The sequence below is a fragment of the Scyliorhinus canicula genome, chromosome 1 (assembly GCF_902713615.1).
Source record: "Scyliorhinus canicula chromosome 1, sScyCan1.1, whole genome shotgun sequence".
Lineage (NCBI taxonomy): Eukaryota > Metazoa > Chordata > Chondrichthyes > Carcharhiniformes > Scyliorhinidae > Scyliorhinus > Scyliorhinus canicula.
The window spans coordinates 19,656,408-19,683,272 of NC_052146.1; the positions used below are offsets into that span (position 1 = coordinate 19,656,408).

The following is a 26,865-nucleotide window of genomic DNA, read 5'->3' on the forward strand; positions in this document are numbered from 1 at the left end:
CACTGTCCAGAACCGACTGACTCTCTGTCCTGAAAGGTGAAAGCAGAGCCAACCAACTCTCTCTCCAAAAAGATAGAGGTCTGAAGACGAGCCATGAACTGAGAGTAAGGTTTGACGAAACAAAGTCTCTGTCTCTCCAGGAAATGTCTGATTACGGTTCTTTTAAAAACTGCAGGAAAATCAGGACGGGCTGCAAAACAAAAATTGTGCAGCGGGCTTCTCTGTTGGCGGGATCCTCTGTTTTACCAGCAGCGTACTCACACCGGTGGATTTCCTGATGGCGTGAGAGTGCCCACAATGGGAAACCCCATTGGCTGGCTGCTGAGACAGAGGATCCGACTGCCAGTGGGGGCGTGCCGCACCAGAAAACAGGTGCGGCGGGATGGAGAATCCTGCTTGTGATTTACAAGCTTACTATGAAGAAAGCATGCAGGGAACCTCACGTGAATCTCACAGTGACTGTATTTACCCAAGTCCATGTGGAAACTGAAAGTCTGAAGCAAAGACTCTTTCCACTTTCACTTAGGATTTTTATCCCTTTCCATCCCCTCTGTTTTTGTCTGTCATGTGTTTGTGTAGAGGGTAGGGAGGCAAGTTGAAGTAGGAGTTACATACTTATTAATATTTAACCAACTGTGTCTGCTGCGTACTTTGTTCTCATTCTTGTTATAAATAAACAGCAATTGTGTTTCAACTTGTAAACCCCGGTGTCTGTAATTATTGGGCAGCCAAGAGCCAAAGACGGTTTGTATTTTTATAAGAATTATTGGTTAATTCACTTGTTTTGTGACTCCAGGGTACGTGGGACTGGAATTGACCGTGCACTAGCCCAGAGTTTCGTAACATCTGTAACAGAGTGACTCGGATAAAGCTGGCAGCTGTGCAATCTTTTGCTCTCCCGTGCAGCCTGCTGTGCACTCGTTTTCAGTGTTTCATTACTCGCGAATCCCTCTCCCATCCTACCCTCTAAAATACAGTTTTGACCTCTAAGCTGTTGGCTGCGTTGTAAGATTTCTTGGCATTGTCTGCTCGTCTGTCTCCCGAACCTTCCTCTCCCTCCAGTGATTTCCAGCATCTGAAATGTAAAGGAGAGATGGTTTGGATTGTGGTCAGGGGAGAATTGAAAGTAAGGAATGCGTGCTTTTTAAATTCATTCATGGGGCATCTTTGGCAAGGTCAGCATGTGTTGTCGAATTGCCTTGTGAGAGCAGTTAATGGCCAGCCACTTTGCTGTAATCCAGGAGTCACAATAGGAATCATAGAATCCCACATAACCCCGACAGTGCAGAAGAAGGCCATTTGGCCCATTGAGCTTGTAGACCCCTTCAGACTCTGGCTGAATATCATCAAATAGCTGCTTCAACTGGGTTGTCTCAGCCTCTTCCTTGTCTTCAGAACCAAGACCCCTCTGCTTTGAAATATTATTACACTTTTTTAAACCATCCCACTGAGAAACAAAACTGCCTTTACTTGCGGATTCTGTGGTAGCCGGGCCAGACTCCAACTCTTCTCCCAAAAGTTTTCTCAAACATCTCTCTCTGAATCTCTTAGCTCCACCCAGCAATGACAGCGTCTCACCAAGCTGAAAAACAAATTAACTTTCCAGGGAATGAAAGCACATTAGCTCCCCAGGGACCGTCCCCAGACAAACCACAGTGCATTATCTCAGATTGACAAACACATTCCTGTTGGACAATTTCACCTTCTGGCTGCTAAAAGCACCCAGGCCCTGAAAAACAGAATTCTTTTTTTTTTAAACATGACCACTGCAGTCAAACATACTCTAACCCCAGGCTGTTAAAGCTTAAATTGCCTCAATATTTAGAATCCAATATTCCTAAAATCCTCCATTCGTCGCACCATCCGTCGTCAAATATCTGGTCAACGATCAGTACAGGCTCAAACTTAATAAATAAGGTATTGGAGATCTGTCAGTGCCTTGGAAATAGTGCTCCGGGAAGAGTCAGCACCTTCGGGAAAGGGTGAGAGATAATGAGAAGAATGATTGTTAAAATAATATACCTCCACATACACCCGCAAGAAAACCAGTGATCTCACAGTACAGTACAGGAAAGCAGGGAGATTAGGTGATAACGTTTTATTAATCTATCTATTCTTTCATTAAATTTAATATAAACAAATCTCCCTGAAAGCTGAGGGCCAGGTCATTGGTTTCTCGGCATGGCAAGTTAATTTAAGGCTGAGGCATCACGATCAATATCTTTACCAACACAATCTCCAGACCTATCTTTATACACCTTAAATCATCTCTACTCCCTGTGCCAGGACATGGGGGCGAGGAAGGTGGTATTCAAGCATAATCCAGTCCCAAATTTTGTTGCCAGTGACATGAATACTCAAACCTGAATGTACACACTGACTGCTCAGGTGAGAACAAAAGTTAACTTACATATTTGCCATCATTTTTGTTAAACAATTGGAAGTCTGGCAGATGGTACACAAGCTGTAGACATAATACAGTCAAGGGTACAATTCTAATCCACCTCTCCTTCCATTAATGCCCCTTTTGAATGTACTGCTTCACTAGCTTTGGCCTTCAATCAGGGCCTGATCCAACTTGGATCTCATAAATTTATATAATAAATTTATATAATAGAAGCGTTAAAACATACAGCAAAGAAGGAGACCATTCAGCCCATTGCGCTTTTATTGACTCTTTGAAAAGCTATCTAATTAATATCATTCCCTTGCTCCTTCTCCATGGCTTTGCAATTTTTCCCCCTGCAAGTATTAGATAATTTTCTTTTGAAAGTTACTGCCGAATCTGTTTCCACCACCCATGCAGGCAGTGCGTTCCAGAGCAAGGCAACCTGCTGTGTAAAAAGAATTCTCCTCATCATTCCTCTGGTTCTTTTGGAAATTACCTTAAATCTGGTAATCTTCTGATTGCCGAACCTCAGGCTGGTGGAAACAATGGGCAAAATTCTCCGATCCCCCGCAGGGTCGGGGAATTGCCCGGGGCCGGTGTAAATCCCACCCCCGCTGTGGCCGGAATTCTCCGCCACCCGGGAATCGGCGGGAGCGGGAATCACGCCCCGCCGATCGGCGTGCCCCCTGCGGCGATTCTCCGGCCTGCGATGGGCCGAAGCCCCGCCGCTGTCAGGCCTCTCCTGCCGGCGGGAATTGGAGCACCTCTGGTGCTGGCGCGAGCGGGCCCCCAGGATCCTGGGGGGGTGCGGGGCGATCGGACCCTGGGGGGTGCCCCCATGGTGGCCTGGCCCGCGTTCGGGGCCCACCGGTTGGTGGGCGGGCCTGTGCCGTGGGGGCACTCTTTTTCTTCCGCCGCCGCCGCCACGGCCTCCACCATGGCGGAGGCGGAAGAGACCCCCCCTACCGCGCATGCGCTGGTGGTGACGTTAGCGGCTGCTGATGCACCGCCGCATGCGCGGACTGGCGAACGCCTTTCGGCCAGCCCCGGCAGCGGGTGCCAAAGGCCGTTGGCGCCGGTTTTGGTGCCAGTCGGCGTGGCGGAAACCACTCCTGCGCGGGACTAGCCCCTAAAGGTACAGAGGATTCCGCACCTCTGGGGAGGCCCGACTCTGGAGTGGTTGGCTCTACTCCGCTATGCCGAGACCCCCCGCCCCGCCGGGTAGGGGAGAATCCCGGCCAAAATTCTTCCTATTTATTCTATCAAAGCCCCTCATAATTTTGAATCCTTTTATTAAACCTCCCTTTACTCCTAGCCGCTTGAAAGAGAAAGATCCCGGCTCATCTGGTTTCCCAGCACAACTGAAGCCCCTCATTCCTGGTTCCATTTTGCTAAATCTCTGTTGTACTTTTCCCAGACCTTGACATTCTTCTTAAAATACGATGCTCAGCATTGGACACAATTGCGACTTAATTCGTGATTTAGAAATTTAGAAATATATATGATTTATTTTCTCTCTCCTATTTTGGGGCTGGTTTAGCACGTAGGGGCTGGTTTGGCACAGTGGGCTAAACAGCTGGCTTGTAATGCAGCACAATGCCAGCAGCGGGGTTCAATTCCCGTACCCGCCTCCCCGAACAGGCGCCGAAATGTGGCGACTAGGGGCTTTTCACAGTAACTTCATTGAAGCCGACTTGTGACAATAAATGATTATTATTTTGGCAAATGAAAACAGAAGAATGATATTAACGGAAGAATGATATTTGGAGGTTATATTCCAGCATCTAACTGCCCAATTACAATAGTTCTATCGCTTGGGTTTGGGTGCAAACTTCCAGTTGACAACTGCGCACAATGGCAGAACCCAAATCCGATTTCAGTGGCAATGGAAATGTAAGTACAGACTTACATCTCATCGCTCAGCAATATTACTTCGGTGAACGGCCCTCAATCAAAATATTGCTTGGGAATCTGCCCATCAACATAAACTTGCTGAATCATACTGCTTAATGTAAAAATAAAACGCATTTCATAATCAGTATTCCTCTCAACATGAGATTCTGACACCCTTCCTCCTCCATGCTACCAGAAATAGAAACATTAACATTCACACTCCTGTCAGTGGTTTACTAACACATCCAGAGTGTCAGTATGTGGTAGTGCACAGAATTGCATCAGCAATTTCCATCATCAGATGATCACAGCTGGATGCAGGTAGATCTCAACGTGAGGAAGTGGACCTCAAGGTGCTGTTTTATTTTTCATGATAAGGGATCAGCTTCTTGACAAAGGCAAAGCAGTAAGCTCCCCATTCACTGGAGTCAGACCAAAGATTGGAAGAAATTAACACTTGCTAGGATGGCCTAAATAAGTATGTAACAAGTATCTGTGTGACTTCCAAAGGCACAATGCGATATTTTTGCTTTATAATTCTCCCCATGTTGTCAACATGTGCATGAGGTTGAAAAAGGTATCTGGGAAGTTAAGGGTGGGTGGAGCTAATGAATTGCATCAAGGGCAGCACAGTGGTTAGCACTGCTGCCTCACGGTGCTGAGGACCTGGTTTTGATCCCGGCCCTAGGTCACTGTCTGTGTGGAGTTTGCTCATTCTCCCCGTGTTTGCGTGGGTCTCACCCCCACAACCCTAAAAGATGGGTAGGTGGATTTTCCCTTAATTGGAAAAAAAAAATTGGATACTCTGGGCGGGATTCTGCCGTAATCGGCGGGGAGGGCAACTCCGGCGGGACGGAGAGGCGTGAACCACTCCAGCGTTGGGCTGCCCCAAAGGTGCGGAATACTCCGCACCTTCAGGGGCTAGGCCTGCCTCGGAGTGGTTTACGCCCCGCTGGCCGGCGGGAAAGGGGCTTGAAAATGAAATGAAAATTGCTTATTGTCACGAGTAGGCTTCAATGGAGATCCTGTGAAAAGCCGCTAGTTGCCACATTCCGGCACCTGTCCGGGGAGGCTGGTTGCGGAATCGAACCGTGCTGCTGGCCTGCTTGGTCTGCTTTAAAAGCCAGCGATTTAGCCGTGTGAGCTAAACCAGCCCCTTATCAGCGCCACGCCAACCGGCGCCGAAGGGCCTCAGCCGGCCAGCGCGAGTTGGCGCATGCGCGGGAGCACCAGCGTGTGCTGGCGTCATCCCCGCGCATGCGCAGAGGGCTGTAGCAGTCCGCCATTGCCGGTTCGGAACAATAGAGTGCCCGCTGGCGGATCGGTGGCCCCGATCGTGGGCCAGTCCACCGTGGGGGCACCTCCCAGGGCCAGATCCCCCCGCGCCCCCCCCCAAGAACCCTGGAGCCCGTTCGTGCCGCCAGGTCCCGCCGGTAAGGACCTACTCCAATTTACGCCGGCAGGACTGGCAAAAAATGGGCGGGACTTCGGCCCATCGCGGGCCGGAGAATTCGGACAGCCCCGGGGCCCATTGAGTCGTGCCGGTCCCCGCCATTCTCCAAGGCGGGCAGCGCGATTCACGTGGGCCGATTTTTGGGGGGCCGGAGAATTTGGAGAACGGCGGGGGTGGGATTCACGCCGACCCCTGGCGATTCTCTGACCCGGCGGGGGGTCAAAAAAACTAATGAACTGCATCATTTTGTTCAATCATTTCCATTATCGTATTCAGGTGCAATTAAACTGTAATTTTTGGCAGTATCACTTGGGTGGAAGATACCCACCTGATATTCAAGTGCTCGAAAACCAATTTGTTTGATACCCTACTCTAGCAGCACACTTCATGACATTTCAGCTTCACGCTCACTGATAAGTCCAGAAGATGTAGGAGAAAAAAGTAGGCCACTCAGCCCATTGAGTCTGCTCTACCATTCAATCAGACCACAGCTGATACGATAGTCCTCAACTCCACTTTTCCTGCCTTATCCCTATAAACCTTGACTCCCTGACTGATTAAAGATCTCAGTCTTGAACATAGTTAATGACCCAGCTTCTACAGCTCTCTACATGTTCTCAACTGAAATGAAGTCTAATTTCAGATATTGTATGGAGTATTTTTAATGCAGATGCTCCCACCTTCACTCTCTTCTGGGGGGGTGGGGCTTTGTAAAGGAACTGAAGTGCAGCCAGTGAGCTCCATTGTGCCTGAGTAAGATTCAGGTCATTATGGACCGTGACAAAGGTTTGCCAATATAAAATCTATCACATCCAACAGGTACCAATTTCGGATATAACTGCAGATTCGGTCAGTTTTGAAGACCAGAACTTGCAGCTGAACATTGTATCTGACTGTCTGAGCTGGTGCACAATCTGCATGAGTCCTGTAATGGTGCACCCTCAGAGTTTCCTCCTACACCACCTCTTACAGGATACTTGAAGGGCCTGTGTAAGATTAAAGACATTGGGCGAAATTCACCGAAGACCTATGTGACGCCCATTACCGGCGTGCAAAAGCGGAGCCGGTGACTCCGGCGTCGGGGCCTGCTTTTAAGCCCTAAATCTCCGTTCCCGATAGGGCCAGCAGCGGACTGATGCTATACGCGTCAGTTTCACGCGCTGCGGAAGTGACGCGTTGGTTGATGTTGGGCGACATCATCAACGTCGCCCGGCGTTGGAGGGGGAAGGGGTGGGTTGCGGCGTTGGGGGGGGGGGGCGGTGGGTTGCGGCGTTGGGGGAGGGTGGGGGGGTGGGTTGCGGCGTTGGGGGGGTGGGTTGCGGCGTTGGAGGGGTGGGTTGCGGCGTTGGGGGGGTGGGTTGCGGAGTTGGGGGGGGTAGGGGGTGGGTTGCAGCATTGGGGGGGTGGGTTGCGGTGTTGGGGGGGTTGCAGCGTTGGACGGGGGTAGGGGAGGGGGGTAGGGGTGTGGGGGGGTAGGGGTGGGGGGGTAGGGGTGTGGGGGTATGGGTGGGGGGGGGTGGGGGAAAAGAGGGATGGATGAGGTTAGATGGAGGATGATTTGGGAGGGGGGGTGGGGGTGGTTCAATGCAGTGCCCCTGAGGAATGCCGAACCCTCCCTCTTTTCCCCGCCCCCACACCTGGGGTAAACACAGAACCTAAACCGCACTATAAATCTGTGCCAGTGCACAGGGGGATCAAATAGCTCTGGAACAAAGGGCAGGATGAAGAGAATGTGAGAGAGAGAGAGGAGAAAGGGGAGGGAGGAGAAAGGGGGAGGGAGGAGAAAGGGGGAGGGAGGAGAAAGTGGGAGGGAGGAGAAAGGGGGAGGGAGGAGAAAGGGGGAGAGAGGAGAAAGGAGGAGAAAGGGGGAGGGAGGAGAAAGGAGGAGAAAGAGGCCCAGGGAGTGGGGAGGCAGAATTAATCCAAATTCCTGCTTATTTCCTCAGACTCTTCAAAAGGTTGTTTCTCCCCTGGATTAGAAAAGGTGCCTTTATAATTCACAGCGCAGAACCCTTTATTGTTTAACTGCGTCATGTTGCAGTCCGTGTTACCCCAGGGTGAATAACACGCCAGAACTTAAATTCAATTAATAAAAATCTGGAATTGAAAGTTATCATCAGTGTGGTTTGGGCAGCACGGTAGCACAAGGGGTTAGCACTGTGGCTTCACAGCGCTAGGGTCCCAAGTTCAATTCCCTGCTGGGTCACTGTCTGTGCTGAGTCTGCACGTCCTCCCCATGTCTGCGTGGGTTTCCTCTGGGTGCTCTGGTTTCCTCCCACAGTCCAAAGACGTGGAGGTTAGGTGGATTGGCTATACTAAATTGCCCTTAATGACCAAAAAGGTTAGGAAGGGGTTATTGGGTTACGGGGATAGGGTGGAAGTGAGGGCTTAAGTGGGTCGGTGCAGACTCAATGGGCTGAATGGCCTCCTTCTGCACTGTATGCTCTATGAATCTATGACTCTTAACTGCCCTCTGAAATAACTGAGCATGTCACTCATTTCAAGGGTAATGAGGGAAAACTACAAAGGAGAAGCATGACATTTCATAAAGATGAGGGGGATTGTCAGTGGTGACGGACAGATTTTAGAAGTACATAGACAGAGAGGACAGGTGCATCCGTAAAGTAAGTTAGTCTGAGGAGTGAGGTCCTGGGGTAGAGTAGGCAGAGTGTAGGATTGGCATGATACAACATCAGGAATGTGCCACAACGCTCATGTTCCCTGTTTAGGCCATGAAGTTGTTTTTAACATTGAATCCTCGAAAATGGAAGCACGCTCCTGCTGCTGACCTCCTCCACTTCACCCAACCACCCTCTCTTGGTTTCGCTGGCAGGCTTCTTCCTCCTGTCATTAGAAGGCCGCATGTCCCTGTTGGCTCTTACAGCCTGGAGCATGACATCCAGTAAGGCGTCACTAAACCCAGGTGCATCCCCCCAGCCTGTGCATTCTATTCTGTCACTTTCTGTGTTCTGTTCCCAACTCCAGAGACAATCGAATTTCACCTTTGCTGATTGGGCTCACCATCACGCTGGCAAAACCAAACGGGTTGGAAAGGATAGATGAGATTTACCCAAACGGGAGTAGACTTCCCGAGTGAGCGTTTAGCTGGGTGTTTCCCGCTGCTCAGAGCTATTGAACGCTCATGCAGATATTATGGGGCCTCAGCGGGGAAGCCCCAAAATCTCCCAAAGCACCAACTCACCTATAAGTGGTCTTCAGGCCACACCCCCCTGCACCCACTCAGGGCAACGATCCGCAGCGTGGGGAAGATGCCAGCTTGCCAACCTGCCCAGAGGCCCCCATGAAAGACCCCCCCCCCCCCGTGAACGCTGTTCCATCTGGTCCCCATTTGTGAAAACCAGCACTGACGGCATTCATCCGAGATCTCCAAGACGGAGAAAGGGTTAGATCCCACGCCTTCGGTAGTTTGCGGCAATGCATATTAGGGTGAGACTAGCAGATTTGCTAAAACGTGATCCCCCCCCCCCCCCCACAAAGAGCAGGATTCACATCGCAAAGTTTCGTAAGATCGCGTTACATCTCGCAAGCCAGGTAGATCCCGGACAAGGGGTCTTCCGGCATCTATCGGCCGCGCCACGCTGCTTTTCAGGCGCAACACGGCCGGTAGATCACACCCAATGTGTCAATGCAATGACTGTGTTAAGCCAATGACAGATTTCCACAGCCATACCACCAACTTAGCTCAGCAACTTAGACTCCAGCCCTTGGGACCTTCCTGGTGAATTTACTCTGTACAGTCTTCATAGCTTTAATATCCTTTCGATAATGGAGAACTGAAACTGTATACAGCACCCTGATTATGGTCTAACTTACGTTTTCTACAAATTAATCAGTATTCCTTTCTCTTATACTTTAGCCGCCTAATTATGAAACCCAAAATGCTTAGACTTTTTTACGGCTTTATCTACCTATAATTGGATTTTTAGGAAATAAAACATCTGAATCTCTATGGAGTTTTCTTCATCCACTTCTACCTCCACATGTTTCCATGACATCTATGCTCCCATTTGCCCCTGCAAAAATACATGATCTCATACCCTTCCATGCCAAATCACAGCCTTCTGCCCATCCACTAACATTGGATTTAATGGACCTGGATTTAGAGGCGAATTAATCCAAATCTTTTAGATTGTTAAAGTCACAGGCATCATAAAGCTTGCTATTCATATGAGATGGGGAAGGAGGGCATGAAATTGAATGGCTGAAAGTTTTACTTTTTGTATGAGATGATCAATGGGGCTGGTTTAGCACACTGGGCTAAATCGCTGGCTTTTAAAGCAGACCAAAGCAGGCAAGCAGCGCGGGTTCAATTCCCGTACCAGCCTCCCCGAACAGGCGCCGGAATGTGGCGACTGGGGCTTTTCACAGTAACTTCATTTGAAGCCTATTTGTGACAAAAAGCGATTTTCATTTCATATCGTGTGTGAATCAGGGCTGTGCCGAAGGGGAGCTTAAGGGCCTTCAAGTAGGCGCTGATTGGATTTCTCGGTAAATAAGATTATCATGGCTAATGGAAAGTAAGAGTGCATAAAATAATTAGTGAGTCTGGGTCCTCCTGTACTTCGATCACTGAAGAGTCTTCAACTCAAATCTCTAGATTTGGCTACAGCTCTGTGTCATTTGTATCTCTTTCTCTCTCTCTCAGAAGGTGGAGAGAAGGGCTGATTGCTTGCAGCTAAGCCATAGAATGGGGTGAGCTTGCAAAGATAGTTTTTCTATATCTTAAGCACAGTGAAGGAGAAAAAAAAAGAACTTACATTTATATTGCAACCATTCATCATGATATCAGGGCGTCCCAAAGTACCTTTTTTGTTTTTAAGTGGCATAGCTGTTGCAATGTAGAGAATAGACAGCACAGAAAGAGGCCATTCAGCCCATTGTCTCCATACCAACCATCAAACATTCGAATACAATTTTCCAGCAAGCGATTCGTAGCCTTGTATGCTATAGCATTTCAAGCACTCATCTAAATACTTCTTAAATGTTGTGATGGTTCCCACCTCGACCATCCTTTCAGGCAGCGAGTTCCAGATTCCAAACACCCTCTGGGTGAAAAATATTTTCCTCACCCCCCTCTAAACCTCCTGCCCCTTACCTTAAATCTATGTACCCTGGTTATTGACCCCTTTGCTAAGGAGAAAAGTCCTTTCTACCCATCCTATCTATGCCCATCACAATTTTATACACCCCAATCAGGTCCCACTCAGCGTTCTCTGCCCCAAGGAAAACAACCCTAACCTAACCAGTCTCTCTTCATAGCTGAAACACTCCAGCCAGGCAAGATCCTAGTCAATTCCTCTGCACCCTCTCCAGCGCAATCACTTCCTTCCTATAGTGCGGTGATAAGAACTGCACACAATACTCTAGCTGTGGCCTAACCAGCATTTTATAAGCTCCATCGTAACCTTCCTGTTCTTATATTCTATGCCTTGGCTAATAAAGGCAAGTATCCCATATGCCTCTTAACCACATTATCTATCTGTCCTGCTGATTTTAGGGACCTGTGGGCAGGCACACACCAAGGTCCCTCTGATCCTATGTATTTCCTGATGTGTTATCTGTGCTGGTCTAACATCGACTGTAACTGGATGCAGTAAAACCAGAAACAGCTTTCATTCACCTCAATGTCGCAGTGGTTGTCGAATTTCAGCAGAACTGTCTTGAACTTTGTCTTGTCTTCGCCATCGGCAAACGTGAGCGAGTTATAGATGTGGATGACGTGGTCCCCCACAGTCGACAGGAACAGCGCGATCTTTCGGGCATCCGATGCTGCCTTAAGGCCGGAGGCCTTGATCTTCAGGAGGAACTTCTGTTTGAAGAGTTTCCAGTTGACCCCGAGGTTGCCGGAGATTCGGAGTTGCGGAGGAGGTTGGATCTTTTCCATGCTGCTGGATAGCTGCGTGCTGGTCATTGCAGATTCACTCGAGTTAAGTTTGTTAGAGTTACTAGCTCTCTGGTACCATGATGTGTTATCTGTGTTGGTCTAACATCGACTGTAACTGGATGCAGTAAAACGAGAAACAGGCTTCCGACACAGGAGATGGTCCAACACTGTTTTATTGAACCTGTTGATTGATGTACATAATCTGCTGTGGGTTGACACTCTATTAACCTAACTGATAACCTCCTACTGGCTTGACCAGACCAGCTTTCTATCACATGGTGATGATGTTCATTGGCCTGTGCACTGCGACTATCTCCCTAGCCGTGTCCTATGAGAGAGGGAGAGCCTTAATGCCCTGTGGGCTTTATAGCGGTGGTGTCCTGTCTGGTGATTGGTTGTTCTGTGTCGTGTGTGTTCATTGGTTATCCTGTGTGTCAATCACTGCCTGTCTGCATCTCATGATATACATGAGTGGATATTATGACACTTCCTAGGGTTCTTCGATTCATTGTGTATTCCTTTGTCTTGTTAGTCCTCTCAACATACATTACCTCACACTTTTCAGGGTTAAATTCTATTTGCCACTGTTCTGCCCATCGAACCAGCCCATCTATATCGCCCTGTAATACCAGGTCTCACTATTTACCACACCACCAATTTTTGCATCATCTATGAACTTCTTCATCATACCTCCTACAGTCACATTCAGATCATTGATGTGCACTACAAACATCAAGGGGCCCAGTACCGACTCCTGCGGAACACAACTGGACACATGCTTCCAATCACAAAAATAACCTTCAACCATAATCCTCTGCCTTCTACCACTACGCCAATTTTGGATCCAATTTGCCAAATTACCCAGGATGCCATGGGCTCTTGCAGCATCTCTGTTACAGCCCACACAGAGGTCATGGGGTGTGGACTATCATTCCCCGTGACCTGAGCAGAGTGTGAACTTCCCCGTTAAAGGGGCGGGGATTCTCCTGAACAAGGGAAGCCTGTTGGGTATAAAAACTGGGCCTAAATGTATGTTGGGGTGAAAGAACCCTTCAGGGAGTGGAGGAGAGTAGTTGTGGATTTCATGAAACCATGTTTGCCTCCAAACATCAGTTTCTTTGTGGTCACTGTGCTCGAATCTCACACTGGCGACGAGGATAAAGTAGAGCGGCCAACAGCCTCAGTTTCTACGACCTCGGACCACCTTTCAAAGGCCTCAGGAGGCCGGTTTACAGCCGGCAGACATGCCACACATTGGCAAACTGGAACCTTGTGATGCAGGGGCGGATGAATGGGGCCAATATGTGGAGCGGATACAGTATTGTTTTTGAACAAATGCCATAATTGGAGATAAGCGACAAATGGTCATCATCCTGGCGGCTTGGTGAGGCACCGCATACAGCATTACTATTATTATTGAAGCCCAATGGCTCCGTTCGTCTTCATGTGGACTATAAAATGATGTTGAACAAGGATCCTGTTTGGACCCTTACCTGTCCCACGTCTACAAGACTTCTACATGAAGCTCAATGGCGGCTGTACTTCCAGAAAGCCGGATTTGAGCCATGCTTACCTCCAACTGGTCTTGGACTCGCGATCCTGGAGGTTTGTTACAGTGAACACGCACCGCGGGTTGTATGAATATACCCGGTTACCCTTCAGTGTCGTGTCGGCTTGCACTATTTTCCAGCGGGGCATGGAAAATATATGATGGAGCCTACCACGCGACGCGGCCTACCTCGAAGATGTTTTCATTACCGGAGCCTCAGACCAGGAGCATTTACAGAACCTAGCCGAGTTCCTCCAGTGTTTTTCCACCTCTGGGGTTTGGTTTCGCAGAGAAAAGTGTGTGGTCCACATCGCTGAAGTTACGTACTTGGGTTACCACGTGGACTAGCGCGGCCTCCACCCGGGCAAGGGCAATGTACGGGCAATCTGGCAGGCCCTCGTTCCGGAAGGACCCACTGAGCTCCATTCGTTTTTGGGGCTGATTATTTATTGTGGGAAATTCATCCCGAACCTGGAGGCCCTGCTGGACCCCCCTGCATCGATTGTTGAAGGAAGGCCAGCCATGGGAATGGGCTCAGCTGCAATGAGCGGCTTTCTCAGAGGCGAAGAAGCGGCCGCCATCTTCGGCGTTATTGAACCATTTTGATCCCACCAAAGTGCTGCTGCTCACTTACCTTGCGGTGCAGTTTTGGCCCACAGCATGGATGACAGTACGGATCGACCCATCGTGTTCGCCTCTCAGATGCTCGCCGTGACAGAGCGGAATTATGTGAAAATTGAAAAGGAGGGGCCGGCCGTGGTATTCGCGGTCAAGGAATTCCACCCGTACATTTCTGGCCACGCTTTCACAGTACTCCCAGACCATAGCCCTTGCTAGGGCTGTTTAAAGAGGACAGGACAATTCCCCTCGACACTTCTACACAGATTCAGTATTGGGCGTTACTATTGGCAGCCTTTGAGTATGTTACTAGAGCACCACCCTGGGGCAAGGATTCCCTATGTGGACACTTTGAGTCACCTCCCCTTCCCAACCAGGTCATCGATGCCCGCTTCAGCCAGCGAAGTTATAGCTATTGTCCATCATAGCATCCCGAATCAGGGCCAGGTCGCAGACGGACCCACAGTTGTCCCATGTCAGGCATATCGTTTTGTACAAGACTCAGCAGCACGCCTCGCCGGGCGATCTGAGGGCTTTCATGACCACAATTGTGGAACTCATCATTGACGATGGCGTCATCCTCAGGGGGGCCAGCGTCGTAGTCCCAGAAAAAGGTTGTGACCCCATTCTGCAGGACTTCCAGAATTGGCATCTGGGGTTTCGAAGATGAAAATGTTGGCCCATAACTACATGGTGGCCCGGATTGACGCCGACATAAAAAACCTCGCCCAGCAGTGTGCCATTTGCCATGAGCATCAGCGATTTCCTCTGGCAGTGCCCTTTCATCCGTGGGGTGGTTGGGGAGGCCCTGGTCCCGCCTTCACGTCGACTTTGTCGGGCCATTCCAGGGGTGGATGTTTCTGATAATTGTTGAAGCACAACCTAAATGGATAGAGGCCCACCGGATGCAGGCGACAGCCTCGATCGTCACAGTCAAGCGGCTTCGCCAAATGTTTAGCGTGCACGGCATTCCGGAGATGCTTGTCTCTGATAATGGAATAGCGTTCACCAATGCCAAGTTCAGCTCTATTCTGCAGAACAATGGGATCCGCCATGTGCGCACCGCACCGTATTACCCAACCTCAAGTTGGCCGACGAGCAGTCCAGACTTTTAAACAGGGGTGTAGAAACAGACGACGGGCATTCCTGGAGAAGAGTTTAGCCCGTTATGGTTTTTTTCAGACCACGCCGCGTACCACAATGGGGTTTGTGCCATCGGAACTACTCATGAGGCACCACCTTCGCACACAATTGAGTTTAGTGCTCCTGGACATTGGCGGGAAAGTCCGCAACAGGCAGGATCAGGCCGAAGTGGACTTGGGCAGGCGTACGCCCCTGTGCCGGGTTTTTGCCGGGCATCACAGTGTTTACCCGGAACTTCAGTAACAGTGCCACATGGAACCCAGACGTAGTGCTGACTCAGATGGGGCTGGTTTCTTTTACAATACGGGCACACGGCTGGGAGGCCAACAGGCAGGTGGACCATATTTACAGTCGCGTTCCAGAGTTGGCCCACGCACTCCCGGTGACTCCGTCCTCATGGAGCCCATCTCCCCCGCCATTGCCACTGGCATAGGCTCTGCAGGTCCAGGAACCCTCGGAGGCAGACTCAGAGGCAGACACGGAGATGGAAACTCAGCCGCCGGTGATTGCTGAAGGCCAGGTTTCTGGACGCAGCCACGAGGGCCTCACCCGGGGCTCCACTTGGAAGCGTTGATCCCCGTGAGTATACACCTGCCGACTGCACACAGAGGATAAGGGCCGGGCGAAGCGAACAAAAGGGCCTTCACGACATTCCGCCATGACAGACGCCATTCAGGACTTGGGGAGGGGGAGGAGTGTTACAACCCTCACAGAGATCACGGAGTGTGGACTATCAGGTTCCCCATGACCTCAGCAGAGTATGAACTTCCCCGTTAAAGAGGTGGGAAATCCCCTTGACAAGGGAAGCCTGTTGGGTATCAAACCCCGGCCTAAATATAGGTCGAGGTGGGAGAAACCTTCGGGGAGTGGAGAAGTGTAGTTGTGTATTTCATTAAACCTCATTTTGCTTCCAAACGACCGTTTCTTTCCGGTCTCTGTGCTCGAATCCAGCAATCCTCAAATGTAAACGGCCAGTGAAACATTAAACACTGTGCTCACTGCACTGCCATGTTATTGTGGCAAATATAATAACTCCTCCTTGTGCAAGTCATTTAATTTTTTTAATATTCTGAAATAGCCTATAAGGCAGTCAAATATCCCTTTAAACTAAAAACACAAAAAACAATTACATTTGCTAATGAAATATTCATTAGTGTCCCAGTAACATGGATCTATTGGTCACTGAATGTTGCTATGGTTGCAGGTCATTCAGGCAGCGCAACGACTAAAGTCTGCAAATTGTCCTATTTTTCATAAGGTAATGTGGCGGCCTCGTTAGAACTTCCCAGGATGTAGGGTTTTAGAACACACGACTGAGGCACTGCAGTGCAAAACATTTGGTACTTTCAAAGGAATAACACGAGGGGGTCGGAATACAATAGATCAGAGTACGTGCAACAGATAAGGGTGGCTTTAATGTCGCCTTTTGCTGCGAGGTACAGTTTGATCTTTAAAAGGAGACGCCAATGACAGGCAGCTTCATAGCCACCATAAACCTATCATCTTACCGGTTCTTTGATGCTGGACCTGAATCTTGTCAAGCCTAATGCAGAGTTTTACTGTCTCCTTAAAGTTTTACTTCCATCCACTCCATCTCCATTTCCTGCCAAAACAAAACACTCGTTTTTATTTCCTATGTGAAGGGACAAAATCTGTACGAAACTAACTGAATAACATCTAAGGCACAGAATGTTTGGAGTTAGTTTCTTTAAATTATTGAGCTGCACACAAAAACTGTTCTCTTACATGTTGGTGGAAGAGAGTATAATGTATTTAATATAGAAAAGCAATTTGTTTTATTATTCCAAGGGAGATGTGGGCATCGTTGGCTAGGCCAGCATTTGTTGCCCATCCGTAATTTCCCTTGAGAAGGTGGTGGAGATCCGCCTTCTTCAATCGCGCTGCAGTCCATGAGGTGTAGGTACCTCCACGGTGCTGTTAGGAAGAGAGTAGGTTTGACCCAGAAATAGTGAAGAATCAGCGATATATTTCCAGGTCAAGATGGTGTGGAGAGTGTGACAATATAGATATTGTATGGTAAATGAAGAGTTAACAATTCTATGTAAGTACGTCTAACCACCAGATGGTGATCAAGAGCAGTCACATAGATCACGTGACACCCTTGATTCTGGGTAGGTGTTTAGACGTGAGAGAGAGAGAGTAGTCCTCTGTTCAAGAGATCTGTAGATATAGTTTCGGCATAGTTTATTTCGCACCTTTGTACTTAGGAAGGTGTTCGAAACAAGTTGTAAGTAGTGTTAATAAATTAGCTTTGTTAATCAACATAGCTTTATGTTCTTTGGTAAACACTACATATCAAGTATTTTGCTTCAGTATTCACTAGAGAGAGGGACCTTGTTGCTAGTGAGAACAGTGTGAACCAGGTTCGAACAGGTTGATATTAAGAAGGAAGAGTGCTGGAAATTTTGAAAAGCATCAGGATAGATAAGTCCCCTGGGCCTGACGGGATATACCCAAGGTTACTACGGGAAGCAAGGGAGGAGATTGCTGCGCCGTTGGCAATGATGTTTGCGTCCTCACTCTCCACTGGAGTAGTACCGGATGATTGGAGAGAGGTGAATGCTGTTCCCTTGTTCAAGAAAGGGAATAGAGAAATCCCTGGGATTAAAGACCAGTCAGTTTTACGTCTGTGGCAAGCAAAATACTGGAAAGGATTCTGAGAGATAGGATTGATGATTATTTAGAGAAACATAGTTTGATTAAGGATAGCCAGCAGGGCTTTGTGAGGAGCAGGTCATGCCTCACAAGCCTCATTAAATTCTTTGAGGATGTGACGAGACACATTGATGAACGTCGGGCAGTGGATGCAGTGTATATGGATTTCAGTAAGGCTTTTGATAAGGTTCCCCATGGTAGGCTCATTCAGAAAGTCAGAGCACGTGGGATACAGGGAAATTTGGCTGTCTGGATACAGAATTGACTGGCTGAAAGAAGACAGCGAGTGGTAGTGGATGGAAAGTATTCCACCTGGAGGTCGGTGACCAGTGGTGTCCCGCAGGGATCTGTTCTGGGACCTTTGCTCTTTGCGGTTTTCATAAATGACTTGGATGAGGAAGTGGAAGGGTGGGTTAGTAAGTTTGCCAATGACACGAAGGTTGGTGGAGTTGTAGATAGTGTCGAGGGCTGTTGCAGGTTACAACAGGACATTGACAGAATGCAGAGCTGGGCTGAAAAGTGGCAGATGGAGTTCAACCTAGATAAATGTGAAGTGATTCATTTTGGAAGGTCGAATTTGAATGCTGAACATAGGATAAAAGGCAGGATTCTTGGAAGTGTGGAGGAACAGAGGGATCTTGGGGTCCATGTACATAGATCCTTCAAAGTTGCCACCCAGGTTGGTAGGGTTGTTAAGAAGGCGTATGGTGTGTTGGCTTTCATTAACAGGGGGAATGAGAGCCGCAAGGTTTTGCTGCAGCTTTATAAAGCTCTAGTTAGACCACACTTGGAATATTGTGTCCAGTTCTGGTCGCCTCTTTATAGGAAAGATGTGGATGCTTTGGAGAGGGTGCAGAGGAGATTTACCAGGATGCTGCCTGGACTGGAGGGCATGTCTTATGAAGAAAGGTTGAGGGAGCTAGGGCTTTTCTCACTGGAGCAAAGAAGGAAGAGAGGTGACTTGATGGAGGTGCACAAGGTGATGAGAGGCATGGATAGAGTGGATAGCCAGAGACTTTTCCCCAGGGCGGAAATGGCTGTCACAAGGGGACATCATTTTAAGGTGATTGGAGGAAGGTATAGGGGAGATCTCAGAATTAGGGGGCGGGATTCTCCTGCACTTGGCACGATGGACCGCGCTGGCGCCAAGAACGGCGCGAACCACTCCGGCGTCGGGCCACCCGGAAGTTGTGATGTCACTAGGTCAGAGATGGCAGGCATATTTTGTGACCCTGAATATTTTCTTTATGAGTATGGCACAGAGAGGGTCAACCTGTGACATGATTAACCTGGCCCATTGATTTCAATTCAGGCAGATCACCAACTATATGCTTCCTGCCAATCAGAATGATCGCTATGTCCAGCCAACGCTCACCATGCTGTTCATTGGCTGAGTGCATCAGCAGGCGGGGTCAAAATCGTGAGTGGCTAGCACCATTTAAAAGTAGCATGCACTCTTAAAGGAGTGCTGCATTGTAACGGCTGTAGGTTTGGGAGCAGCAGTTGAATAGAATCCGAATTGGGAAAAAGTGAGGATTGGCACAACAGGAAAGAGTGCTTGCTCCAAGATTGTAAAATTCTGCACGAGATGTCTTTCTGGAAAAGGAGAAAGGCGAAGTGATACCACATCCCCATCATTGGCCCAACAATAATTTCTATCAACAATAACTTCTACTTATATCGGACCTTTAACCTAATGAAATGCTTCACAGGAGTGTAATGAAACAAGTATGAAACTGAACCTAATAAGGAGATATTAGGCCAAATGACAAAATGCTTGGTCAAAGTGTTTGGTTTTAAGGAGTGTCTTAAAGGAGGAAGATGGCGTTTAGACGTAGAGAGGTGTGAGGGAGGGAACTCCAGAGCATGGGACCTAGACAGTTGGAGGCCCAGCCACCAATGGTGGGGTCATTATAATTGGGAGCGCACAAGAAGCCAGAATTAGAGGAGCACAGATATGTCAGAGGGTTCAGGGGCTGGAGGAGATGACAGGAATAAGGAGATGGTTAAGGCCATTGAGGGATTTGAAAATAAGGGTGAGAATTTTAAGATGGAGATTTTATTTGGCCAGGGGCCAATATAGGTCAGTGAGAACAGAGGTGATCGGGGAACAGGATCGGCTGTGATTTAAACCCTTGCAGCAGAATTTTGGATGACCTCGATTATGGCAATACAATCTGGGACCAGCCAGGTGTTTGCTTCAATAGTCGAGTCTCGAGGTAGCTAAGCATGAATGAAGGTTTCAGCAGCAGGATGAGCTAAGATGCTACAGAGGTGGAAATAGGCGGCGGTAGTGAGGGCATGAACATGAGATCAGAACCTCAACTCAAGATCAAGGCTGCAAACAAATTGACTTAATTTCAGACAGGGAGAGAGTCAGATATAAAGAGCTTGGAGCAGCTATCAAACATAATGGTTTCAGACAGGGTTGGCTTTGGTGTCTAATGGACTAGAGCGTGTTCTGACTGCTCATCACCATTCAATAGCACTCTAAAGAGAAGTACTTTGATTATTAGTAGAGCACGAACAACTGCAGGAATGCAAGAGTTCCAGCAGGAGAGTACGGTGAATTGTGTCAATTGGAGCACCCTGGGCAGGATTCTCTGAGTGGCCCCTCCAGAATGGCGATCGGAACGGGGGCAGAGAATGGGGTCAAACCCGAGATCGGGTCCGACGACGCTCCCGCGATTCTCTGGTCCCCAGAAAATCGCCGCCAATCGGGCACGCGTGGTCAACGCGCCGCCAGTCGGGGGTCATTCAAAGTGGCCCCCATGGCAATTCACAGAGTGCCGCTGGCCGAAGTCCCGCGGCATGGTACTCTCATGGTTCCACCCGGCGGGAACACGGCGTTGCGGCTGCGGACTCAGTCCACGGCTGCCCTGGTGGGGGGCGGGGGGATCATTCACGGGGGGGGGGGGGTGGCTCCAGGATGGCCAGCCACCGATCGGGGGCCACCGATATGCTGCCGCGCGCGATCTGGGGCAGCCTATCTTCTAGCTGCCGGTCCGCAATGTGAGTCGGCCATGTCTCGCGGGACGGCCGACACAGACCGCCGCCGCACCCGTGCGCGGACCCACGACCAGACGTGCAGGGCCCCGTATCGGCAGTCGGAGCTGCGAGGAGAATCCAGGGCCCTGATAGCCCCCTGCAAATCGCAGAATCACCCTGGACTTTCTCCAGGTAAGTTCAGAGTGATCCTTGTGTGTTTTTCCGTGGGCGTGGGGACAAAGCCACGTTATTGGAGAATCCCGCCCCCTGTTCTCAATCAGTTTTATTCAGAACTACTGAGTTCTGACTTTTTGGGGATAAATTTTGGAAGAGACTGGAGATTCTCCGGTGACTGAATCCGAAATCTTTCGGCGTTGGGCGGGAGAATCAACATTGGCGGCGAAATCGGAGGCGGCGCCGCTTTTGCGATGTTCCGCCCCCTCCAAAATGGCATACTCTAGGACGTTGCCGCGCGGCGTATGGACGACCTGAGGCCCTCCCCGCGATGCTCCGCCCCCGACCAGCCGAGTTCCGGGCGGCGTGGGTCAATCATGCTATTTTTTGTGGTGGCTGCGGACTCAGTCCCGAGGCGCCACAGTCTGGGGAGAGCCTATTGCGGGCGGGGGAGGGGCTTTGGCAAGTGCTGGGGGCGCTGTTGGGGAATGGTCTGGGGGTGACGAGCCTGGCCAAAGGGGGAGCACTATTTGGCAGGCCAGGTCCGCGCACGCCGCCACCGTGCGTATGCACAGCCACAACCAGCTGTTTCGGCAGCTAAAGCCGGGTGCTCTACACTGCGTGCCTGCTAGCCCCCAGCCTGCCTGCCTGCTAGCCCCCAGCCTGCTAGCCCCCAGCCTGCTAGCCCCCAGCCTGCTAGCCCCCAGCCTGCCTGCCTGCTAGCCCCCAGCCTGCTAGCCCCCAGCCTGCGTGCCTGCTAGCCCCCAGCCTGCTAGCCCCCAGCCTGCTAGCCCCCAGCCTGCCAGCCTGCTAGCCCCCAGCCTGCCTGCCTGCTAGCCCCCCAGCCTGCTAGCCCCCAGCCTGCTAGCCCCCAGCCTGCTAGCCCCCAGCCTGCCTGCCTGCTAGCCCCCCAGCCTGCTAGCCCCCAGCCTGCTAGCCCCCAGCCTGCCTGCCTGCTAGCCCCCCAGCCTGCTAGCCCCCAGCCTGCCTGCCTGCTAGCCCCCCAGCCTGCTAGCCCCCAGCCTGCTAGCCCCCAGCCTGCCTGCCTGCTAGCCCCCCAGCCTGCCTGCCTGCTAGCCCCCCAGCCTGCTAGCCCCCAGCCTGCGTGCCTGCTAGCCCCCAGCCTGCGTGCCTGCTAGCCCCCAGCCTGCGTGCCTGCTAGCCCCCAGCCTGCGTGCCTGCTAGCCCCCAGCCTGCGTGCCTGCTAGCCCCCAGCCTGCGTGTCTGCTAGCCCCCAGCCTGCTAGCCCCCAGCCTGCGTGCCTGCTAGCCCCCAGCCTGCCTGCCTGCTAGCCCCCAGCCTGCTAGCCCCCAGCCTGCGTGCCTGCTAGCCCCCAGCCTGCATGCCTGCTAGCCCCCAGCCTGCTAGCCCCCAGCCTGCTAGCCCCCAGCCTGCGTGCCTGCTAGCCCCCAGCCTGCGTGCCTGCTAGCCCCCAGCCTGCGTGCCTGCTAGCCCCCAGCCTGCATGCCTGCTAGCCCCCAGCCTGCTAGCCCCCAGCCTGCCTGCCTGCTAGCCCCCAGCCTGCCTGCCTGCTAGCCCCCAGCCTGCCTGCCTGCTAGCCCCCAGCCTGCATGCCTGCTAGCCCCCAGCCTGCGTGCCTGCTAGCCCCCAGCCTGCTAGACCCCAGCCTGCCTGCCTGCTAGCCCCCAGCCTGCCTGCCTGCTAGCCCCCAGCCTGCTAGCCCCCAGCCTGCTAGCCCCCAGCCTGCCTGCCTGCTAGCCCCCAGCCTGCGTGCCTGCTAGCCCCCAGCCTGCCTGCCTGCTAGCCCCCAGCCTGCGTGCCTGCTAGCCCCCAGCCTGCCTGCCTGCTAGCCCCCAGCCTGCGTGCCAGCTAGCCCCCAGCCTGCGTGCCTGCTAGCCCCCAGCCTGCTAGCCCCCAGCCTGCGTGCCAGCTAGCGCCCAGCCTGCGTGCCTGCTAGCCCCCAGCCTGCCTGCCTGCTAGCCCCCAGCCTGCGTGCCTGCTAGCCCCCAGCCTGCTAGCCCCCAGCCTGCGTGCCTGCTAGCCCCCAGCCTGCGTGCCAGCTAGCCCCCAGCCTGCGTGCCTGCTAGCCCCCAGCCTGCTAGCCCCCAGCCTGCGTGCCAGCTAGCGCCCAGCCTGCGTGCCTGCTAGCCCCCAGCCTGCCTGCCTGCTAGCCCCCAGCCTGCGTGTCTGCTAGCCCCCAGCCTGCCTGCCTGCTAGCCCCCAGCCTGCTAGCCGCCAGCCTGCGTGTCTGCTAGCCCCCAGCCTGCCTGCCTGCTAGCCCCCAGCCTGCTAGCCCCCAGCCTGCCTGCCTGCTAGCCCCCAGCCTGCTAGCCCCCAGCCTGCCTGCTAGCCCCCAGCCTGCGTGCCTGCTAGCCCCCAGCCTGCCTGCCTGCTAGCCCCCAGCCTGCGTGCCTGCTAGCCCCCAGCCTGCGTGCCTGCTAGCCCCCAGCCTGCTAGCCCCCAGCCTGCTAGCCCCCAGCCTGCGTGCCTGCTAGCCCCCAGCCTGCCTGCCTGCTAGCCCCCAGCCTGCGTGTCTGCTAGCCCCCAGCCTGCCTGCCTGCTAGCCCCCAGCCTGCTAGCCCCCAGCCTGCGTGTCTGCTAGCCCCCAGCCTGCCTGCCTGCTAGCCCCCAGCCTGCTAGCCCCCAGCCTGCCTGCCTGCTAGCCCCCAGCCTGCTAGCCCCCAGCCTGCCTGCTAGCCCCCAGCCTGCGTGCCTGCTAGCCCCCAGCCTGCGTGCCTGCTAGCCCCCAGCCTGCGTGCCTGCTAGCCCCCAGCCTGCCTGCTAGCCCCCAGCCTGCCTGCCTGCTAGCCCCCAGCCCGCGTGCCTGCTAGCCCCCAGCCCGCGTGCCTGCTAGCCCCCAGCCTGCGTGCCTGCTAGCCCCCAGCCTGCCTGCCTGCTAGCCCCCAGCCTGCCTGCCTGCTAGCCCCCAGCCTGCGTGCCTGCTAGCCCCCAGCCTGCGTGCCTGCTAGCCCCCAGCCTGCTAGCCCCCAGCCTGCGTGCCTGCTAGCCCCCAGCCTGCTAGCCCCCAGCCTGCCTGCCTGCTAGCCCCCAGCCTGCGTGCCTGCTAGCCCCCAGCCTGCCTGCCTGCTAGCCCCCAGCCTGCTAGCCCCCAGCCTGCCTGCCTGCTAGCCCCCAGCCTGCATGCCTGCTAGCCCCCAGCCTGCCTGCCTGCTAGCCCCCAGCCTGCCTGCCTGCTAGCCCCCAGCCTGCGTGCCTGCTAGCCCCCAGCCTGCCTGCCTGCTAGCCCCCAGCCTGCGTGCCAGCTAGCCCCCAGCCTGCGTGTCTGCTAGCCCCCAGCCTGCTAGCCCCCAGCCTGCGTGCCTGCTAGCCCCCAGCCTGCCTGCCTGCTAGCCCCCAGCCTGCTAGCCCCCAGCCTGCGTGCCTGCTAGCCCCCAGCCTGCATGCCTGCTAGCCCCCAGCCTGCTAGCCCCCAGCCTGCTAGCCCCCAGCCTGCGTGCCTGCTAGCCCCCAGCCTGCGTGCCTGCTAGCCCCCAGCCTGCGTGCCTGCTAGCCCCCAGCCTGCCTGCCTGCTAGCCCCCAGCCTGCCTGCCTGCTAGCCCCCAGCCTGCGTGCCTGCTAGCCCCCAGCCTGCGTGCCTGCTAGCCCCCAGCCTGCTAGCCCCCAGCCTGCGTGCCTGCTAGCCCCCAGTCTGCTAGCCCCCAGCCTGCCTGCCTGCTAGCCCCCAGCCTGCGTGCCTGCTAGCCCCCAGCCTGCCTGCCTGCTAGCCCCCAGCCTGCTAGCCCCCAGCCTGCCTGCCTGCTAGCCCCCAGCCTGCGTGCCTGCTAGCCCCCAGCCTGCCTGCCTGCTAGCCCCCAGCCTGCGTGCCTGCTAGCCCCCAGCCTGCCTGCCTGCTAGCCCCCAGCCTGCGTGCCTGCTAGCCCCCAGCCTGCCTGCCTGCTAGCCCCCAGCCTGCGTGCCAGCTAGCCCCCAGCCTGCGTGTCTGCTAGCCCCCAGCCTGCTAGCCCCCAGCCTGCGTGCCTGCTAGCCCCCAGCCTGCCTGCCTGCTAGCCCCCAGCCTGCTAGCCCCCAGCCTGCGTGCCTGCTAGCCCCCAGCCTGCATGCCTGCTAGCCCCCAGCCTGCTAGCCCCCAGCCTGCTAGCCCCCAGCCTGCGTGCCTGCTAGCCCCCAGCCTGCGTGCCTGCTAGCCCCCAGCCTGCGTGCCTGCTAGCCCCCAGCCTGCATGCCTGCTAGCCCCCAGCCTGCTAGCCCCCAGCCTGCCTGCCTGCTAGCCCCCAGCCTGCCTGCCTGCTAGCCCCCAGCCTGCCTGCCTGCTAGCCCCCAGCCTGCATGCCTGCTAGCCCCCAGCCTGCGTGCCTGCTAGCCCCCAGCCTGCTAGACCCCAGCCTGCCTGCCTGCTAGCCCCCAGCCTGCCTGCCTGCTAGCCCCCAGCCTGCTAGCCCCCAGCCTGCTAGCCCCCAGCCTGCCTGCCTGCTAGCCCCCAGCCTGCGCGCCTGCTAGCCCCCAGCCTGCGCGCCTGCTAGCCCCCAGCCTGCCTGCCTGCTAGCCCCCAGCCTGTGTGCCTGCTAGCCCCCAGCCTGCCTGCCTGCTAGCCCCCAGCCTGCGTGCCTGCTAGCCCCCAGCCTGCCTGCCTGCTAGCCCCCAGCCTGCTAGCCCCCAGCCTGCGTGCCAGCTAGCGCCCAGCCTGCGTGCCTGCTAGCCCCCAGCCTGCCTGCCTGCTAGCCCCCAGCCTGCTAGCCCCCAGCCTGCCTGCCTGCTAGCCCCCAGCCTGCGTGTCTGCTAGCCCCCAGCCTGCCTGCCTGCTAGCCCCCAGCCTGCGTGCCTGCTAGCCCCCAGCCTGCCTGCCTGCTAGCCCCCAGCCTGCGTGCCAGCTAGCGCCCAGCCTGCGTGCCTGCTAGCCCCCAGCCTGCCTGCCTGCTAGCCCCCAGCCTGCGTGCCTGCTAGCCCCCAGCCTGCCTGCCTGCTAGCCCCCAGCCTGCGTGCCTGCTAGCCCCCAGCCTGCCTGCCTGCTAGCCCCCAGCCTGCGTGCCAGCTAGCGCCCAGCCTGCGTGCCTGCTAGCCCCCAGCCTGCCTGCCTGCTAGCCCCCAGCCTGCGTGCCTGCTAGCCCCCAGGCTGCGTGTCTGCTAGCCCCCAGCCTGCTAGCCCCCAGCCTGCCTGCCTGCTAGCCCCCAGCCTGCTAGCCCCCAGCCTGCCGCTAGCCTGCTAGCCCCCAGCCTGCGCGCCTGCTAGCCCCCAGCCTGCGTGCCTGCTAGCCCCCAGCCTGCCTGCCTGCTAGCCCCCAGCCTGCCTGCCTGCTAGCCCCCAGCCTGCGTGTCTGCTAGCCCCCAGCCTGCCTGCCTGCTAGCCCCCAGCCTGCGTGCCTGCTAGCCCCCAGCCTGCGTGCCTGCTAGCCCCCAGCCTGCTAGCCCCCAACCTGCGTGCCTGCTAGCCCCCAGCCTGCTAGCCCCAGCCTGCCTGCCTGCTAGCCCCCAGCCTGCGTGCCTGCTAGCCCCCAGCCTGCGTGCCTGCTAGCCCCCAGCCTGCGTGCCTGCTAGCCCCCAGCCTGCGCGCCTGCTAGCCCCCAGCCTGCGTGCCTGCTAGCCCCCAGCCTGCCTGCCTGCTAGCCCCCAGCCTGCCTGCCTGCTAGCCCCCAGCCTGCGTGTCTGCTAGCCCCCAGCCTGCCTGCCTGCTAGCCCCCAGCCTGCGTGCCTGCTAGCCCCCAGCCTGCTAGCCCCCAGCCTGCTAGCCCCCAGCCTGCGTGCCTGCTAGCCCCCAGCCTGCGTGCCTGCTAGCCCCCAGCCTGCTAGCCCACAGCCTGCGTGCCTGCTAGCCCCCAGCCTGCTAGCCCCCAGCCTGCCTGCCTGCTAGCCCCCAGCCTGCGTGCCTGCTAGCCCCCAGCCTGCGTGCCTGCTAGCCCCCAGCCTGCGTGCCTGCTAGCCCCCAGCCTGCGTGCCTGCTAGCCCCCAGCCTGCCTGCCTGCTAGCCCCCAGCCTGCCTGCCTGCTAGCCCCCAGCCAAACGGAGGATCGGTGGCAGTTTTGCGCCAATTTTGTGGTCGTATAACGCCACCGTTCCATCTCCGGCGTCAGGTCTCCGAATTGGAGAATCCAGCCCTATTTCTTTTCACTCTTACTATCTGCAGCTGCTCGGCAGCAGACTTTCAGCTGTGATTGTTCGGA

General features: G+C 54.2%; 1 long non-coding RNA gene across 2 annotated transcripts in view; it reads right to left on the minus strand.

Moving 5' to 3' along the window:
- Window positions 1-1,430: 1,430 nt before the first annotated feature.
- LOC119977216 overlaps window positions 1,431-26,865 on the minus strand; it is a 94,316-nt gene continuing 68,881 nt past the window's right edge. For both annotated transcript variants that reach the window (XR_005463140.1, XR_005463139.1), the window contains exons 2-3: window positions 16,459-16,553; window positions 1,431-1,582 (exon numbers count right to left, since the gene is read on the minus strand). This is a non-coding gene — a long non-coding RNA (uncharacterized LOC119977216). The remainder of the gene's footprint in view (window positions 1,583-16,458; window positions 16,554-26,865) is intronic.